General features: G+C 44.8%; 1 long non-coding RNA gene across 1 annotated transcript in view; it reads left to right on the top strand.

Moving 5' to 3' along the window:
- Nucleotides 1-1,013, top strand: part of LOC127526705 (uncharacterized) — a 10,007-nt gene extending 8,994 nt beyond the window's left edge. The window contains exon 3 of the long non-coding RNA XR_007934139.1: nt 849-1,013. This is a non-coding gene — a long non-coding RNA (uncharacterized LOC127526705). The remainder of the gene's footprint in view (nt 1-848) is intronic.
- Nucleotides 1,014-12,652: the final 11,639 nt, after the last annotated feature.

The following is a 12,652-nucleotide window of genomic DNA, read 5'->3' as shown; positions in this document are numbered from 1 at the left end:
GATGGGTGTGTGTGTGTGCTCTTCATTTTATACCAGTTTGTTTTTGTTTAAACTGAAGTTTTTCTTACTTAAAGCCTGCTTCTTGCCTTTAAAATGAATTCTTGTTTTAGAGATTTTTTCCCTACTTACTCATATTTATTATAAGGTATATTTTAATCTTATAAGTAAATTAGAATTATGACTATGTTTAGTATTAGCTTTTTGACAGGACTTTAACTATAAACCAAATGATTAGCAAGAAGAGTATAATACTGTAGTTTTTCTGAATTTAATAATGTTATTCCACACTCATTTACTTCTGAATACTTTTTCACAGCTGCTACTTGATAACCAATGTGTAGCTGCAATATGTATGTAGCTCTGAACCAATTGTTTCTGTAATAGACCAAGTTTCATTAACACCTGTTCTTTTCTGTCAAACGAACATACAGTAAATATTAACAAAGAGATAAAGAGAATAAATCGCATCAAGTGACTATACTAAATGATTATGAAAAATTAATGGAGAAAATGAATAGACCTTTTTGTGCTGAAAGCTCTAACAGCAGTTAAAACCCTTTCTAAATTCCTTACTCATATTGTTCTCACCAGATTGTATTTTTATGGCTGTTCAGAGTGAGTGCCAAATGAAAAACAAGCTGCCTAAAAAAAATGAGTGAAACTTAAGAGAGCTATTCTATAGTCCATGTATTAAAATGGGTTGGTGTTTTAAAAAGACCATTGAAGTTTAATCTAGCCCACTGTCACGCACGAGCGCATGGGGAGTGGCTTAAGGACCCGACGGGCTCTGCGACAAGTCGTGCCAGGGGACAGTGGCGGAGTTCTAACCTCTCTTTCAATCTCTCCAGAAAGAACGAAGCACCGCCGCCATGACCGTACCCAGAAGACCATTGATCCTACCCACTTCTGGGTTCATTTCTTACCTCTGGTCCGCTCCTGATGACGTCAATTACCCATCTACCATCACGACTTCCCCATCAATTTCATCACTTCCTGTCTGTCACTATAAATTGTCCGCCATTCATTTTTTGTTGTTGCTTGTCTGTACTGGAATTTACTGACAGAAACCCTTTGATTTTACAGTATACGGGGGCCTAAAAACCCCAAACCTTTACAGTTGTCTTTGTATTTCTTTGCACCACATTTGAATTCTGGAATCAGGTTTGGGGGTACTGATCTAGTAAAGGATTCTGCTGCCTTTGACCTGGGAGCACCATGTCTGGCTTTTCTTATTTTCAATAATTATCTAATCACAATAACATCCCTCTGTTCAGTTACCAGTTGGTCTTAATTAAATTACTTCATTCTACTTTCAAGCTTAAATGTGTTGTCATGTGTACATAGTGCGATTAAAATTGTTACTTGCAAGCCTCTCAACGGCAACAGTGAATGCAGCTTTTGTGCCTGCAGTGCCAGACGTGTCCCCCTGCTTAAGCCAGTACAGTACAGTGCAGGCCCATCTGAAGTTTGCTAGAAAGCATTTAGATGATCCAGAAGAGGATTGGGAGAATGTCATATGGTCAGATGAAAAAAACTCTACTCGTCGTGTTTGGAGGAGAAAGAATGCTGAGTTGCATCCAAAGAACACCATACCTACTGTAAAGCATGGGGGTGGAAACATCATGCTTTGGGGCTGTTTTTCTGCAAAGGGACCAGGACGACTGATCCGTGTCAAGGAAAGAATGAATGGGGCCATGTATCGTCAGATTTTGAGTGAAAACCTCCTTCCATCAGCAAGGGCATTGAAGATGAAACGTGACTGGGTCTTTCAGCATGACAATGATCCCAAACACACCGCCCAGGTAACAAAGGAGTGGCTTCGTAAGAAGCATTTCAAGGTCCTGGAGTGGCCTAGCCAGTCTCCAGATCTCAACCCCATAGAAAATCTTTGGAGAGAGTTGAAAGTCCATGTTGCCCAGCGGCAGCCCCAAAACATCACTGCTCTAGAGGAGATCTGCATGGAGGAATGGGCCAAAATACCAGCAACAGTGTGTGAAAACCTTGTGAAGACTTACAGAAAACGTTTGACCTCTGTCATTGCCAACAAAGGGTATATAACAAAGTATTGAGATGAACTTTTGTTATTGACCAAATACTTTTTTTCCACCATAATTTCCAAATAAATTCTTCAAAAATCAGACAATGTGATTTTCTGGATTTTTTTTTCTCATTTTGTCTCTCATAGTTGAGGTATACCTATGATGAAAATTACAGGCCTCTCTCATCTTTTTAAGTGGGAGAACTTGCACAATTGGTGGCTGACTAAATACTTTTTTGCCCCACTGTATACTGTATATATACATATATATATATATATATATATATATATATATATATATATATATATATATACTGTATATAACTTAATAAAATAATTCACCTGCCTCCTCACTCACTCACGTCCTTCCAAAGCTGAATGTGCAGTCGCCTTCTGCGCATCTCCGAAGCCGAATGCGCAGTCGCCTTCTTCGCAGCTGCCCGAAAAACCTTACGAGTCCGAAATCCAAACCCAACATCGCGGCAGGCGGCGGATTTAGCCTATGCTTTGCGGGATTATTATTCTGAAATCCCAAATTCTTCCGCCCAGGCGTAGGATATTAGCCCCGATCACAGCCAACCCTCACACTCAAAATAATACGTAAAAACATATTATTAAGTACTTTCAGCGGCAGGAACGACTCCACAGCCATCACGATCATTACACTACCGTCGTCCGTAGATGTTGATGTGTGCGAAGCGAGGTACACATTCTAAGCCGCATACAAATCTCCACAGGTGGCGTGATACGCATTGTCGTGCGCTGCTGCTGAGATCTGAGTAAAATAAAACGCTGCTGGCCTATTCGCACCAAGCACTGAATGTTCAACACACCATCTCGAGTGATTTTAATGCCCCTTGCATCCTCACCCTTTCAAAACTGCTTATTCTCGCAACTTGGTGCCAATGCCCACAAAAATTCAAAGAGTAAGGTTACTTCAATTACAGCTCTAGAGGCCTGAAAGGTGATTTCGACTACAGCTCGAGGCCTAATTACGCATTCTGATTCAATTACGCATTCATTCAATACACCTATATCAGGTTTGTGGTGCTTATACTTATTACTATTCCATATTTTACTGGAACATTCATCATTCAATATTATACTATAGGCTTGGAAAATTCATCAACTAACAGTACAAGCCTGTACAGTAATGAGTGAAGCGGACTAATATCATTACAAAAAAACTTATTTGTTTCTTCTACTTTTCGTTGATTTGTATTTCTCATTTTTTCCCTTTTACTGCCATAGGCCTGCTTAATTATAAAATATGGCAATTTTTATGCACATGACACAAAATAAATTAAGCTTAAAGACAACATGTGTTTCCAAATTCAAAGGGCATTCCCTGTCAAACTAGCATTCGCCATGACTATAAACAAGTCACAAGGACAAACATTTGACATGGTAGGAATATTCCTTGCCGAACCCGTTTTCAGCCATGGTCAATTGTATGTGGCTTTTTCAAAAGTCAGAAGGGCGAGTGATGTGAAGGTGCAAGTTAAAGATGAGCCACATCAAGGGAAATATTACTACCAAACCGTGAGAGTGTCTTCACAAAAAATGTAGTCTACAGAGAGATTTTACAACTTGAGTTGCATACTGATAGGCCTCCAGTATACAAACAAAAAACACTGTCATAGCATGTATTTTTTAAGTGTACAGTATTTTTCGCCGTGATAAAGTCATACATATCCCAAACCTCTGAGTTAATTATCATTACTTACATCACTTTCTTATTTATTTCTTACTTATCATTTGTTCTTCATACACTGCTGACACAAACTCGTGCCCGTTTCATTTTACGTTGTCGAAACAGGCTTTTCGTCTATATAATATAATATATTGTCACGCACAAGTGCTTGGGGAGCAGCTGATCGACCCGGTTTGTTGCATAAAACGTCCTGCGAGGGAGCTACAACAGTGTACTAATCCTTGTCTCTTTACTTCGTCAGAAAGGCAGAGGCGGCGGAGCCGTAAAGAGCGCCCGGACAACTCTAGGAACCGCACACTTCTGGGTTCATTTATTTCCTCTGATGACCCGTGATGACGTCAGACTCCCAGAATCCACCTCGACACTTCCCAGCATTCCTCACATTATTTCCTGTCCTCCCTTATAAAATGTCCGTCCTCCCTACCTTTGATTGTCTTTTGAGTTTATGAAAGCAAAATTGACCTTTAATTTACAGTATATGGGGCTAACAACCCCAACCCTTTATCTTTGTTTGTTTGTATTTAATTCACAGTGGCGTAGTTGTTTGGATATAAACAGTCCGAAAAGATGACCGAAGGACAGGACTTGAACGTGGTCCTCAACACACTCGTTGCCGAGCTACAGGCTGTTAAAATTGATGCAGCAGCGACCAAAACAGAGCTTGTGGATACGTGGAGGCGGTTGGCAGTGGCAGAAGCGGTAAGGCTGGAGCCCGTGAGGCCTCCTCCCCCTCCGATGCTAGCCCTTACAGGGGATGACGACATAGAGTCGTTTTTGTCTATTTTTGAGCTTACGGCCACCCGAAACCAGAGGCCGCGGGCTGAGTGGGCGTCCATTTTGGCGCCTTACCTGAAAGGGCCCACACAGCGAGCTTATCACGACCTTCCCAAGGAGGAAGCCACCCAGTACGACCTCCTGAAGGCCGAAATCTGTCAGCGCTACGGAGTGACCTCCGGCCAGCGGGCATGTGTCTGGCAACAGTGGCGCTTTGACCCCGCACTCCCGGCTAGAGCCCAGGCCTTTGAGTACTGGGGTAAGCTAGGGCGCTGGCTACGGCCAGATAAAAACCAGGCTCGCCAGGTGGTAGAGCAAGTGGCTTGTGAGGGGCTTATCTATGCAATGCCAGATTATCTCGCCCAACAGGTCCGGAGGCACCCGTTTAAGGACATGAATGGTCTTCTGGAGGAACTAGAGCGGCAACTGGCGGTGTCCCAAGTCGGGGCATCTGATTGTTCCAGTCGTGGGTCCCGACAGGGACGGGCCGTTGTCCCCGAGCCCACTCGCCGCGCCACGGAGGCTCCAGCCAAACCCAAAGAGCGGAAACTCACACTCCTGCGCTGTTTCAAGTGTGGGGAGCCGGGACACATGCTGCCAGTCCCCTCAACCCCTTGCCCTCTCAACCAAGAGCCCATGGACTGCAGCTGCACCCGAGAGGAAAGGTACTGTGCACTGTCTAATCCCCTCGCTGTTACTAATACGGGAGTGGTTTTGTTGAATGGGGACTCGGTGGTGGCGATGTTTGATTCAGGGAGTAACATTACCATTGTTGCTCGCTGTTATGTCTTACTGCGACAATGGCTTGCCCAACATTTGGGAGTTAAGTGTGTGCATGGGAAGACCAGATCTTATAGGTCCGTAATGTGTTACATCTCCTGGGAAGGGACTCTGAAATGGTTGATGGTCGCCGTGATGCCGGAGCCCCCCTTTTCAGTAATCTTGGGACGAGACTGGTCGGATAATAAAAGCAGTAGTACTGTCACCACTCCCATTCCTAAACTGGGTCTGGTTATGGAGGGTCAGGAGGCCCTCCTAGCTGTTCCCACGCCGTGCACCTCGGCGAACTTTGATGACGTAGAAGGCTCGGGGGAGACCTCTTCGGCGCCGGACCTCAACCCGGAACTGTTTCCGAGTGGGGTTCCAGGGCAGTCGAGAACTCCCACAGACCCAATAGTGGATACGCTCGCCGGGTTAGACGCACAGTATTGATCTACCCCGGCGTCATTTAAACGGGAACAATGGAACAATGATTCCTTGAAGTTTGCCAGGAATGCTATCGTCTCCGCTAACGACATATTGTCTATGGCTTCCACACCACACCACACAGACCCTACTTTGTACTTGACAATGATTTACCGTATCAAGTGGCCGAGCACGAAGGCGAGGTGCAGAAGTTGCTGCTAGTACCGCGCACTTCCCGGCGGGAGTTTTGCGAATTAGCTCACGCCCACCTCCTAGGCGCCCATCTCGGGGCCGAAAAAACACTGGAGAGGGTTAAGCTCCGGTTTTATTGGCCCGGGGTCAATGAGGAGGTCCGACGTTTTTGCCAATCCTGCCCGGTTTGTCAACTATGACAGATACCCCGGAGGGACCGTGCTCCTCTGATCCCGATTCTCCTTATACTGTAGATATACCCTTTGAGAGGATCGGTGTCGATCTGGTTGGACCCCTGGAACCCTCGGTGCGTGGTCACAAATATATTTTGGTAATGGTTGACTACGCAACTTGATACCCCGAAGCAGTTCCCCTGCGAGCTGCTAATACAAAAAACATCACACGGGAACTGGTAGGGCTGTTTTTTCCCGAGTGGGCATACCCAGAGAAATCCTCACGGATCAGGGTACTCCCTTTACCACGGAAACGTTCAGGGAGGTTGCCAAACTACTCCGGGTTAAGCATCTTAAGGCATCCATCTATCATCCCCAGACGGATGGACTGGTGGAACACTTCAACCAAACACTGAAGCAGATGCTCCGCAAGGTAGTCAGAGAGGACAGTAGAAACTGGGACCAGCTTTTACCACTGGTGCTTTTCACTTATAGGGAAGTGCCACAGGCCTCCACAGGGTTTTCCCCGTTTGAATTATTATACGGATGACAACCCCGGGGCCTATTGGATATATTAAAAGAAGGATGGGAAGGGGAAGCCCTTCCCTCCACCATCCTATTGGAGTATATCGCGCAGTTACGCGATAGATTGTAAAAAATCAGACCTTTACTTAAAGACCACATGTCTAAGGCTCAAGCAGCGCAGGTCCGGAATTATAACTGGAATGCCCCCTTACGCGAATTCCGGCCAGGGGATCGCGTAATGGTGCTCGTGCCCACCTCACACTCTAAATTGTTGGCTCATTGGCAGGGCCTGTACGAAGTTAAAGAGAGAAAAGGACTCGTCGATTATCTGGTGAGTCAGCCAAATCGTCGACCGAGTGAGAGAGTTTACCACATCAACCTTCTGAAGCCGTGGAGAGACCGGGAAAACGACCCTCCTCCCAGCCCTACTCTCTCCCTTTTCTCAGAAAAAACACCCCTTAACTTCGGCCCCAATTTGTTGCCCCACCAACGACAGGAGCTCGAAAGAGCCATCCTGTCCATCCCAGAGGTGGTCAGCAAGGCACCTGGCCGGACCTCGTTGATTAAGCATGACATCGTGACAGAACCAGGGGTGGTTGTCAGGGAACGACCCTACCACCTCCCTGAGGTGAAACATGCTGAAGTGGAGCTAGAGGTTCGACGGATGTTGGACATGGACATCTTCGAGGAGAGCCATAGCTCCTGGTCTAGTCCTATCATCCTTGTATCCAAACCGGACGGGTCGTGGAGATTTTGCAATGACTTCAGACGCCTTAATCAGGTCTCGAAGTTTGACGCATATCCCATGCCCAGGGTGGATGAGCTCCTAGAGAGACTAGGGACGGCCCGTTATCTGACTACTCTTGATATGATGAAGGGGTATTGGCAAATTCCCTTAACGGCATCCACAAAAGAAAAGACAACGTTTAGCACCCCTAGCGGTCACTGGCACTATAAGGTACTCCCATTTGGACTGCACGGGGCGCCAGCGACTTTTCAACGTCTGGTAGATCGAGTGCTATGGCCCCACCAGTCCTATTGTGCCGCCTACCTGGATGACGTGGTCATCTATTCCGGCACCTGGGAGGAACATGTAGTGCAGGTTTACACTGTTCTCCTGACGCTAGCGAAGGCTGGGCTTCGTATCACCCCTCGCAAGTGTTACTTTGGAATGAACGAAACCCGATATTTGGGCTATCTAGTGGGAGGAGGACTAGTAAAACCGCAGTGTACCAACATTAAAGACATCTTGGAATGGCCCCGTCCGATGGTCAAGAAACGGGTGCAAGCCTTCTTAGGGCTAGCCGGTTACTATTGCCGGTTTGTGCCCCGCTTCTCTGAGAGAGCAGCACCCTTGACGGACTTAACAAAGAAAAGGGCCCCTTTGACGATGGTGTGGACCGAGGAAGCGGAACAAGCATTCTGTGATATACACAGTACATATATATATATATATATATATATATATATATATATATATATATACACACAGTACTGTGTAAAAGTTTTAGGCAGGTGTGAAAAAATGCTGTAAACAAAGAATGCTTTCAGAAATATAAATAAGGATTGTTTAATGTTATCAATTTACAAAATGCAAAGTGAGCGAACAAAAGAAACATCTAAATCAAATCAATATTTGGTGTTACTACCTTTTGCCTTAACACCAGCATCAATTCTTATAGGTACACTTGCACAAAGTCAGGGATTTTGTAGGATTATAGTCAGGTGTATGATCAACCAATTATACCAAACAGGTGCTAATGATCATCAATGTCACACGTAGGTTGAAACACAGTCATTAACTGAAACAGAAACAACTGTGTAGGAGGCTTAAAACTGGGTGAGGAACAGCCAAACTCTGCTACCAAGGTGAGGTTGTGGAAGACAGTTTCATGTCATGGCAAGTTTGAGCACAGCAACAAGACACAAGGTAGTTATTCTGCATCAGCAAGGTCTCTCCCAGACAAAGATTTCAAAGCAGACTGGGATTTCAAGATGTGCTGTTCAAGCTCTTTTGAAGAAGCACAAAGAAACGGGCAACGTTGAGGATCGTAGACGCAGTGGTCGGCCAAGGAAACTTAGTGCAGGAGATGAAAGACACATCAAGCTTATTACCCTTTGAAATTGGAAGATATCCAGCAGTGCCATCAGCTCAGAACTGGCAGAAACCAGTGGGACCCAGGTACACCCATCTACTGTCCGGAGAAGTCTGGCCAGAAGTGGTCTTCATGGAAGAGTTGCAGCCATAAAGCCATACCTCCGACGTGGAAACAAGGCCAAGTGACTCAAGTGTGCACGAAAACATAGGAACTGGTGTGCAGAAAAATGGCAGCGGGTGCTCTGGACTGATGAGTCAAAATTTGAAATATTTGGCTGTAGCAGAAGGCAGTTTATTCGTCGAAGGGCTGGAGAGCGGTACAATAAATGAGTGTCTGCAGGCAACAGTGAAGCATGTTGGAGGTTCCTTGAACGTTTGGGGCTGCATTTCTGCAAATGGAGTTGGAGATTTGGTCAGGATTAATGGTGTTCTCAATGCTGAGAAGTACAGGCAGATACTTATCCATCGTGCAATACCATCAGGGAGGTGTATGATTGGCCCCAAATTTATTCTGCAGCAGGACAACGAGCCCAAACATACAGCCAAAGTCGTTAAGAACTATCTTCAGCGTAAAGAAGAACAAGAAGTCCTGGAAGTGATGGTATGGCCCCCACAGAGCCCTGATCTCAACATCATCGAGTGTGTCTGGGATTACATGAAGAGACAGAAGGATGTGAGGAAGCCTACATCCACAGAAGATCTGTGGTTAGTTCTCCAAGATGTTTGGAACAACCTACCAGCCGAGTTCCTTCAATAACTGTGCAAGTGTACCTAGAAGAATTGATGCTGTTTTGAAAGCAAAGGGTGGTCACACCAAATATTGATTTGATTTAGATTTCTCTTTTGTTCATTCATTGCATTTTGTTGATTGATGAAAATAAATGATTAACACTTCCATTTTTGAAAGCATTCTTCGTTTACAGCATTTTTTCACACCTGCCTAAAACTTTTGCACAGTACTGTATATATATTATATATATATGTGTATATGTATAGTTTGTGTGTGTGTGTGTATATATAATATATATATATATATATATATATATATATATATATAATAAAAATTCACACGCACACACTATACATATACACATATATATACAGTGATCCCTCGCTATATCAGGCTTCACTCTATCGCGATTTTTTCTCATACACGCTTACGTCACTACGCATGCGCTTTCTGAGAACTTTTATCTAAGCCCCACGATGGCTCCTAAACGTGCTGCTTTTTCTAAGCCTTCTGACAATGAAACTAAGCACCGGAGGAAGATGCTTACCATCCAGGAGAAGGTGAAACTCTTGGATATGATCAAAGATGGCAATACCCTACAAAAGCCTCCTCACGCATATGATAAGACAGTGCCAGCAACTGCCTACTCCTAGTACTCCTTCAGTGGAAGAAGACAACGACGCACCTGCTGAAGATACTGCACGACCTTGTCACGCTTGGGTCACAGATTTGCACAGAGACACAGGAGGTTGTAGAAAAAAAAGAACTTTATTCAAAGCACTGCAAACAAACATTTGTCTCTTTTCAAAAGTTTAAACGTGCTCCATGACAAGTCAGAGATGACAGTTCCGCCAGGAGCAGAGAATGTCAGAGAGAGAGAGAAACAAAACAACCAATTCCAAAGCTGAGAGGCACTGCACAATACTTTTAAGTAAGCGGAGTACCGCGTGAGAGGTTTATTGCACGTTATAGTGCAAGTAAGAAGGGTAAGGAGCAATGTGAAGGTAGACTGTCAGCTGTTTCAGGGGTTTTCCCAGGGGCGTCTGTGTCCTCTGAGGGTGCGATCAGCACTCCAGCTTACATCCTGAAGACTCTCCTACTGAGCTCGTGCCTTCATAGGTTAGTGGTTGTGTGTAAGAACTGTGTGTGTGTAATTAAATGTACAGTACAATAATAATAATATATTTGTAACGTCTAATATGTCTTATTTTGTCTAATATATTGGGTAATACGAGTGTAATGGTGACTAAAGAGTGTCATTTCATGTCTAGAGGGCTCTAATAATGTTAAAAAACTTATTTAGAAGGTCGTAAACAGGTTTTCTATACTCTTAACTGCGAAAATATTCTCTCTTATAAATAAAGAATCCTACTTTGCGAAAATTCATTTATCGCAGTAGAGTCTGGAATGGATTAACCGTGATAAACGAGGGTTCACTGTATATATGTATAGTGTGTGTGTATGTGTGTGTGTATATACAGTAATCCCTCCTCCATAGCGGGGGTTGCGTTCCAGAGCCACCCTCGAAATAAGAAAATCCACGAAGTAGAAACCATATGTTTATATGGTTATTTTTATATTGTCATGCTTGGGTCACAGATTTGCGCAGAAACACAGGAGGTTGTAGAGAGACAGGAACGTTATTCAAACACTGCAAACAAACGTTTGTCTCTTTTTCAAAAGTTTAAACTGTGCTCCATGACAAGACAGAGATGACAGTTCCATCTCACAATTAAAAGAATGCAAACATATCTTCCTCTTCAAAGGTGTGCGTGTCAGGAGCACAGAATGTCACATAGATAGAGAAAACAATCTCTAGCAAACAAATCAATAGGGCTGTTTGGCTTTTAAGTATGCGAAGCACCGCGGCACAAAACTGTTGAAGGCGGCAGCTCACACCCCCTCCGTCAGGAGCAGGGGGAGAGAGATAGAGAGAGACAGAGTTTGTTTTTCAGTCAAAAATCAATACGTGCCCTTTGAGCTTTTAAGTATGCAAAGCACCGTGCAGCATGTCGTTTCAGGAAGCAGCTGCACAAAAGATAGCAACGTGAAGATAATCTTTCAGCATTTTTAGACGAGCGTCCATATCGTCTAGGTGTGCGAACAGCCCCCCTGCTCAATCCCCATACGTCAGGATCAGAGAAAGTCAGCACAAGAGAGAGATAAAAATAAGCAATCTAGCTTCTCAGCCATCTGCCAATAGCGTCCCTTGTATGAAATCAACTGGGCAAACCAACTGAGGAAGCATGTACCAGAAATTAAAAGACCCATTGTCCGCAGAAATCTGCGAACCAGCAAAAAATCCGCGATTTATATTTAAATATGCTTACATATAAAATCCGCGATGGAGTGAAGCCGCGAAAGGCGAAGCGCGATATAGCGAGGGATCACTGTATATGTATATATACATACAGTGGATCCTCGGTTCACGAACGTCTCGGTACACGTACAACTCGGTTTACGACCAAAAAGTTCGCCAAACTTTTGCCTCGGTTCACGACCACACACTCGGTATACGAACAAGCCAGGTTCCCTTTCGGTTTGTACATGTTCAGTCTCTCCCTATGCATTTCCTGTGCAGCGAGCAAGAGAGAGAGAGAGAGCAAGAGACAGACACACACACACACACACACACACTGAGGCAGCGCTAGAGAGAGACAGCACAAGAGACAGAGACACACACACAAGCAGCGCAAGACAGAGAGAGGCACGCACGCATGCACACACACACACACACACACACACACCCCCGGAGCGCTCTAGAGAGACACACACACAGGCGCTCCAGGCTCGCAAAAGAGAGACGCACACACACACAGGCGTGGGAGAGAGAAGCACGCACACACACAGGAGCACTCTAGAGAGACACACACAGGCGCTCCAGGCTTGCAAAAGAGAGACGCACGCACACACACACACACACACACACACACACAGGCGTGGGAGAGAGAGGCACGCACACACACAGGTGCTCCAGGCTCGCAAATGAGAGACACACGCACACACACAGGCGAGAGAGAGCGAGCGAGGGACGCATAAGGTAGAGAAGGCTTGTTTTTGTTTTCAGTTCTATTTACAGTGATCGGTTCGTAGCCTGCATTGTTGCAATGTTACTTTTCTTGGTGGTTTATTAAATTATGGATTTTTCAAATGTTAATTTTTTCCCCTGTGCTTAAAACTCATTAAAAAAAGTGTTTTTAGCAAGCGGTTCTAAGCACTACTG

The sequence above is a fragment of the Erpetoichthys calabaricus genome, chromosome 2 (genome assembly GCF_900747795.2).
Source record: "Erpetoichthys calabaricus chromosome 2, fErpCal1.3, whole genome shotgun sequence".
Classification (NCBI taxonomy): Eukaryota; Metazoa; Chordata; class Cladistia; order Polypteriformes; family Polypteridae; genus Erpetoichthys; species Erpetoichthys calabaricus.
Note: the sequence above shows the minus strand (reverse complement) of the source record. Positions and strands in the feature narration are given on the sequence as shown.